Here is a 7,507-nt window from a genome sequence, read left to right as displayed (position 1 = left end):
TGTGCCTCACAGGTGAGAAACGCTCCACAGAACGCTCAGCACATGCTTGTTTCCTTCCCCTTCCTCACACCTCTCCAAGGCTTGGCCCAGTCTTTACAGCCCGGCTCCCAGCCTCCCAGCCTCTCAGACCCCCACCATGGCCCCTCTTCCCGCTCCTGGAGTTCTTCCTGTCTATCCCTGTCCCTGTTTCCCTGACACTTGCTGGGTGCCAGGTGCTGTTCTCAGCTCCCTAGTCAGACCGTGAGCTCCCAAGGTCACAGTGGCTCACACCTGCAGTCCCAGCTACTTGGGAGGCTGATGCAGGGCAATGTAGCACGACCCCAACTCCACCAAACCAAAAAAAAAATTTTTTTAACTAGGTGTGTGTGTACCCATGGTCCTGGTTACTTGGGAGGCTGAGATGGGAGGGTTGTTAGATCGCTTGAGTTGGAGGCTGCAGTGAGCTATGATCGCACCCCTGAACTCCACCCTGGGTGGCTGAGTGAGACCCGAGCTCAAAAATAAATAAATAAAAAGGAAGTAATGAATGACTATGTGAGTGAGGGAGCGAGGGGGTGAAGGAGGAGGGTGGGGTGGTGTGTGAGGTTTCCTCACCTGCCGGTAGCGACACCTGGGAGGTTCGTGAGTGACACCCGAGATGCTGGGCGGGTCCTGCTTCCTGCAGCTGCTGCCAACTGCGTCCCAGACTGGGCACGAGGATCCTGGCTTCTCTGACATGACGCAAAAGCCGTGTCAAGAGGGCAGAAGAGTTTAGGGGTCACCAGCCGGCGGAGGGTGGTGGGGGCAGCTTCTGAGGTCACGCAGGGCTGCTGGGTCAAGTGAAGGGCACAGATGGCAAGAGATCTCCAAAAGTGGAGAAAAAGGCTGGACAGAACAACCTTCCTGGGACCGACTGACCCTGGGACCCCTCATTCAAGTTGGCCCCTGTATGGGCAGGACAGAGTCATGGCCTGGCTGGCCTCGAGTTCTGGCTGTTTCTTATTAGCTGTGTGTCCCTAAGCAAGTTAATGAACCTCTGTGGGCCTGTTTCCTCATCTGCAGATGGGAGTATGATACCTACCCTATAGGGTTATTATGAGAAGTAATATGTAGAAAAGCATGAGTCCACAGTGACTGCACCACAGAAAGGGTTTGATAAATTCAAATAGTAATATTATTATTATTACGTTAATAAAGACACAGAGATCATGAAAGACCAAACTGAAGGCACTCAGCAGGCAGAAGCCAAGGTGAGACCAAGACTTCTACTTGGTGACTCCAGCTAGAGGCAACAAAGCATGGGGTTGTGCACGAGGCTCTGGAGCCAGGCTGCCTGGGCTCCCATATAGCTCTGCCCCACTCACAAGCTGTGTTACCTCAGGCAACCTCCTTAGCCTCTCTGTGCCTCAAAGTATCCCCATCTGTAGAATAGGGATCATAGTAGTGCACCTGCCTCATAGGGTTGTGGGGAGGATTCTGGAGTTAGTATATGTGAAGCACATGGAAGAGTGCCTTGTACAAAGAAAACACTCCACAGGCTCAACAGACACAGGGCTGTGTGACCTTGAGCAAGCCTCTCTCCTCTCTGGGCCTCCACCACATCCCTGTAAAATGAATCATTAGACAGGTTCAGCCCGAGGCTTCTCGGGACTCTGAGGTCCATAGTTCTGGGGAGGGGAGTCACACTGGGTGCACACACCCCCTCCTATTTTTACAGTTCCCACATGCCTGAGGACAGGGTCCCCCCGCAGTCTCTGTCCTCCCTGTCTCCTTTCCCCTCCTTAAGGATGGCAGCTGAAGGAGGGAGGCTTCCCTAGTGGTGAAGGAGCTGGGTAGTGGGTGTCGGTCGTACGGTTGGGGCAGTAGGGTTGGGAGAGGAGAGGTGATGGATTTCCTCCTACCAGCCTTCTGTCCTGTTCCTGCTTCCACCAGTACCCTCTGTCCTCACAGCTGGGCCAAGCCCCTGCTCATCTGCAAGTGGGGTGGTACCCTCACAGGCAGGCCTGGCTTGCCCCTCCCTTAGGAGGGGGGACCCGCAGAGAAGCCGTCTCCCCCTCCCTGGCCCCGTAGAGCTGGGCAGGTGCTGCCTGGGAATGAAAAGAGTCTATGAGTCAAGCTCTGACCCTGCTGTGTGACTTCAGGCAGACCCCTTACTCTCTCTGAGCCTGTCTTGGGGTCTGAGCACAGGGCAGGCCGTGTCTCAGCCCCTCCTGTGGAGCTGGTGATAGGAGTCACCGCCCAGGGAGGTAAGAGCTCAGTGTCCCCCAGCCCCAGGGCCTGACTTGGGTGGTCTGCATCACTCTCCTCCCCTCTGCCCCTCCTACTCCACAAGGCCTGAGTCACTTCAGGGGAGTGGTGCCCCTGACTGGAACCCCAGGGTGAGGTGGAAGCGGTTAGAAACCCCGCACCAGGAAGCAAATCCTATTCCCCGTCACCCCTCCCCGATCCTCCTCCTTCCCACAAGCCTGTGGCCATTGTTGCCCAAGGTAATCAGATCTTACGTGGGAACCTAGCCCCACACCCTCTGCCCTCCTCAGGGACATTTTCAGACCCATCTCAGCCCCAGCCCTGACTCACCTCCTGCCTCACCATTGGTACCCCCGACCCCAGCAAAGTCCATCCATCCTGTTCATTCCTTCAGTCCACGCACAGCTATCTGCCAGGCACTGCACTGGGGTCCAAGGATGCCAGGCACGTGAGAAAGAACCCTGTCCCTATGGGCTCCCACACCAGGAGACCATCAGACAAGGAGGACTGTTTCATAATGCTGGATATGGCTGGGCGCAGTGACTCACGCCTGTAATTCCAGAACTTTGGGAGGCCAAGGCGGGTGGATCACTTGAGGTCAGGAGTTTGAGACCAGCCTGGCCAACATGGTGAAATCCCATCTCTACTAAAAAAAAATACAATAGTTAGCCAGGATTGGTGGCGTGTGCCTGTAATCCCAGCTACTTGGGAGGCTGAGGCAGGAGAATGGCTTAAACCTGGGAGGCGGAGGTTACAGTGAGCTGAGATTGCACCACTGCACTCCAGCCTGGGTGACAAGAGCAAGACTCCGTCTCAAAAAAAAAAAAGAAAAAGAAAAGTCTGGAAGCAAGAGCCACTGTCAGCCCTACGATGGCAGGGCCTGTTTTGTTGACGGTTGTATCCCCAGTGCCTAGAACATCTCAGTAAATGTTAGAATAAGTAAACGTTTGATGAGAGCTGCTGGCAGCCTCTAGGGCTGAACCAACACACATGGTTGTAAAGTGAAGCAAAATGGGCAACTGGGGCAGGATCACAAGGCCTTCCTGCCCCACAAACTCCTCGTGCTTGCTCACAGGGCAGGGGGAGCCATGGGAGATGGTTAGCAGAGGGGCAGCCCCCACCTCACCCTCCATTCCCTTCCCCTGACTGGCTTGATCCAGCGCATGGTCCTCCCCGTTGTCCTTTCCTTCATCCAACAAGTCGGTACGTGTCGATTTGTTGAAATAGGCACATAGTAAACACCTACTGCATGCCGTTGTTGTGCTGTGAGCTGGAGGTGAGTCCAACAGTTCTGCCTACACGTTACCCACAGTCCAGGATGGGGACTCTGAATCTGGGGTTTGTGGAGGTGCTTTGGCTGGGCAGGGGGCAGTCTGTGAGCCCCTGGGATTGCATGTGTGTGTGTGTGTGTGTGTGTGTGTGTGTGTGTGTGTGTGTGTGTCATGTGTGGGGAAGAGGTTGCTTTCCCTGGCATTGCATGTGGACCCCAACCCTACCCCATTCCCGGCAGCAGGCGACGGCACCGAGCACTTCCCTGTAGTGTTGGTGCTGCCGTCTGGCAGGAGTGTCCTGCCCAGCCCAGGCCCTGTGGGGCAGCTTTAGCTGTATCGGCTTAGGATGGTTCCTGGGAACTCTGGCTGTCACTCTGTCTGGGAAGTCGCCGTGGGGGAAGGGCAGGTCTCAGGCCAGGGACAGGGCAAGGGCAGTAGGATCAGTGGGTCAGACCAACACAACCAAAGGAGCACAGATGCTCCCTGAGTGTGGCAGCTGGCAGAGGGGCGTCTTTCAACACTGAGTCCCACCTTCCTTCCTTGCCCACTACAGTGCTCAGAGCCATGCAGTGATTTTTTTCCTTTAATGTCCCTTTCCCCCTTCCACCATCCTTATTTATTTATTATTTATTTATTTATTTATTTATTTATTTATTTATTTATTTATTTATTTATTTCTTAAGACAGGATCTCACTCTGTCACCCAGGCTGGAGTGCAGTGGCGTGATCTTGGCACTGCAACCTCCGCCTCCTGTGTTCAAGCAGTTTTCATGCCTCAGCCTCCTGAGTAGCTGGGATTACAGACATGCACCACCACGCCTGCCTAATTTTTGTATTTTTAGTAGAGACGGGGTTTCACCATGTTGGCCAGGCTGGTCTCAAACTCCTGGCCTCATGTGATCTGTCTGCCTTGGCCTCCCAAAGTGCTGGGATTACAGGTGTGAGCCACTGCTCCTGGCTCATTTGTTCATTAATTTGATTTGTTTTGTTTCTTTCCCTCCCTCCTTTCTTTCTTTCCTTTCCTCCTCCTTTCTTCCTTTCTTTTTCTTTCTTTCTTTTTTGAGATAGGGTCTTGCTCTGTAGTGATCATAGCTCACTACAGCTTCAACCTCCTGGACGCAAATGATTCTCCCACCTCAGCCTCCAGAGTAGCGGGGACCCAGGCCACCACATTCAGCTAATTTATTTTTTAATTTTATGTAGAGATGTGAGTCTGACAATGTTCCCCAAGCAGGTATCAAACTCTTGGCCTCAAGCTATCCCCCTGCTTCAGCCTCCCAAAGTGCTGGGATTACAGGCGTGAGTTGCCACACTTGGCCCCTCATTTATTACTTTCATTTATTCTTGGGCACCACCTAGAAGGAAGACATGAGAGTGTTAGGAGCACCAAGCTCTTGTGTCACTGAGCAGCGTTGGGAGGTCACTGCGGGGCTAAGAGGAGCCAGGGGAGGCCCAAGCAGGCAGGGAGCACAGGGCCAGGCAGGCTCCTCCGTGAGGCCCCCTCACCCTAGGGGTCAGCGTTGTGGAAGGTGGGGCCCTGCACGGGAAGAGGGGCTGGCTGGGATTTGAAGGGGTTACAGAACATGGCAGGACGCAGTGGAGGTCATATGGTGATGTCATCCCTCAGGGTTCTGTTTGCCTGGAGCCCAGAGCAGCAGGAGTTGGTGGGAAGAGTGTACCCCGTGCATCTCAGCATCATCCCCCAGAGAGGATGCCCCGAACTCTCAATTATGCCTCAATTTCCTCTTCTGTAAAATGGGGACAGTGTAGACACAAACCTAGAAGACTGAGAAGAAAAATAAGTGAGTTGATACATGTGACATTACTGGTAATAATCGTCATCTTGGGTTGCCAGTGGGCTCCCAGTATTCATTATATTATTAAAAATTAAAAGGTGGCCACGCGTGGATCCTGGGGAGTGTGTGTCATAAACCAAGGGTTATGGTTGATCCAGTGTGCACCCGAGGTCCTGAAAAAAGCCTCTGAAGTGCTTGTCACCTGCTGAGTGCCAGTCCGTATGGCCCTAAACTCCGGCCGTAATCAGGTGAGGGTGAGACGGAGGTCCCTGAGGGGAGACAGCCCGCTGTTGACAGAGTCCCGGTTGTGTGCCAGGCGCTGTGCTTCTCTTCATTCCCTCCTTACAGTATCCCTTTGAAGAAGGGATCCTTGATCCTCTTTCACCAAGAAAGGAGACTAAGGCTGAGAGGGGAAGTGACTTGCCCAAGGACACTCAGCAAGAATGCAGCAGAACTGGGATTTGAACTCAGTCTCCAGACTCAGTGCTCTTTCTCCAGCAGCCTAACTGCCTTAGGCTTCTCCATCTCAATAGGAACACTGTCCTAAGGGCCTCTGAACACCGCCACCTCCCCAGGGCCCAGAGGTGACAGCACACACAGCAGCCCAGTAGCGAGCTCCCTTTAGCACCCACTTCTCATCTGTCTCCTTAAAGCTCATCCAGCAGGAGCCAGGCCCCTGGGGAGTGCCCATCCATCCTGGCTCATGACACCACCCTCCACCATGCCCAAGGCTGCTGCCTTCTCCCCTCCAGGCCACTTGCCCCTTCACAGGAGGGCAGGTTCATGTTGGGAGTGAGAGGGTGGGAGACGGGAGGAAGGGGCCATGGAAAGGAGCTGCTCCTGGAAGAACAAGCCCTCAAGGTCAGGCCACTGGTGGACTAGAAGTGAGGGGCACAGAGCAAGCGACACCGGGCAGGGGCTGCTGAGACTCTGAGGGGGCTGGAGTGCTGAAGCCAGGCCTCCCAGGTCACAACGCCATCCATGCAGTCCCTGCACCAGCACCTGAGCCCCAACTCTCAGCTCCAAACAAGTTCTGCCCACCCCACTAGGCTGTAAAAGGCAGTCAAATGGCTGTGGACATTTGCACCCCCATGCTCAGTCCCCTCACCCCTCATCCTGAGACAGCCAGAACTGTCTTGCCCAGGGCCCTGGCACTGCCCCAGCCTGGGGGCAGCAGGAATAGCGGGAAGAGTCCTGTTTGGGCCACCGAAATCCTGGGCTCTAACTCCTGCTTGGCTCTGCTGCCATCATGCTGGGTGGCCTTGGGCAGCTCACTGCACTCTCTGAGCCGCAGTAAAGACAGAAAAAAGGAAGCATGTTAGACTGGTGGATCTCCATCTCCTGGCTCTTCCCTCCTGTGTTTGTGATTCTAACTCCACAGTGGGACGGGGCTAGACTCCTTCGGGTCTTGAATCAAATGTCACTAGACGAAGGCCAGCGCGGTGGCTCACGCCTGTAATTCCAGCACTCTGGGAGGCAGGTGGATCACTTGAGGTCAGTAGTTCGAGACCAGCCTGGCCAACATGGTAAAACCCCATCTCTACTAAAAATACAAAAAAAAAAAAAAAAATTAGCTGGGCATTGTGGCTTAGCTGGGCGTGGTGGCTTAGCTGGGCGTGGTGGCGGGCCCCTGTAATCCCAGCTACTCGGGAGCCTGAGGCAGGAGAATCGCTTGAACCCAGGAGGCGGAGGCTGCGGTGAACTGAGATTGAGATGGCGCCACTGTACTCCAGCCTGGGCAACAGAGCAAGACTCTGTCTCAAAAAACAAAACAAAACAAATGCCACCCCCACGCTCCACCCAACGCACTTAAAATTGCCCTCGACACTTTCCATGCTCTTTTCCTGCTTCATTCTGGCCCCACCGCAGCAGTTCCCACCTCCTGACACTCTATATCCACTTATTTGTGTTTATTTATGCCATTTCCAGCACTAGCACGTCAGCTCCATGGGACAGCGAGATTGGTCTGTCCTGTTCACTGCCGTGCCCCCCATGCCTGGAGTATAGTAGGTGCTCAATAAACATTTGCTGAAGGTGTGACAGGGGTGGGGGGGCACGGGGGGTGCTAGGCTCAGGCCTGAGTTTCTGAGCAAGCTGGACAGGGGCATGAGGAGGGGGAGGAAGCTGTGCTCACCGCTTGGCTAAGAGAAGGATGAGAGTTGGGGGTGCTGCAGGCTTAGGGTAAGTGTGCATTGTTCAGGGCAAGGAGGGAAG

The sequence above is a fragment of the Hylobates moloch genome, unplaced genomic scaffold (genome assembly GCF_009828535.3).
Source record: "Hylobates moloch isolate HMO894 unplaced genomic scaffold, HMol_V3 SCAFFOLD_20, whole genome shotgun sequence".
NCBI classification, from domain to species: domain Eukaryota; kingdom Metazoa; phylum Chordata; class Mammalia; order Primates; family Hylobatidae; genus Hylobates; species Hylobates moloch.
This window is presented reverse-complemented; position numbering follows the sequence as displayed.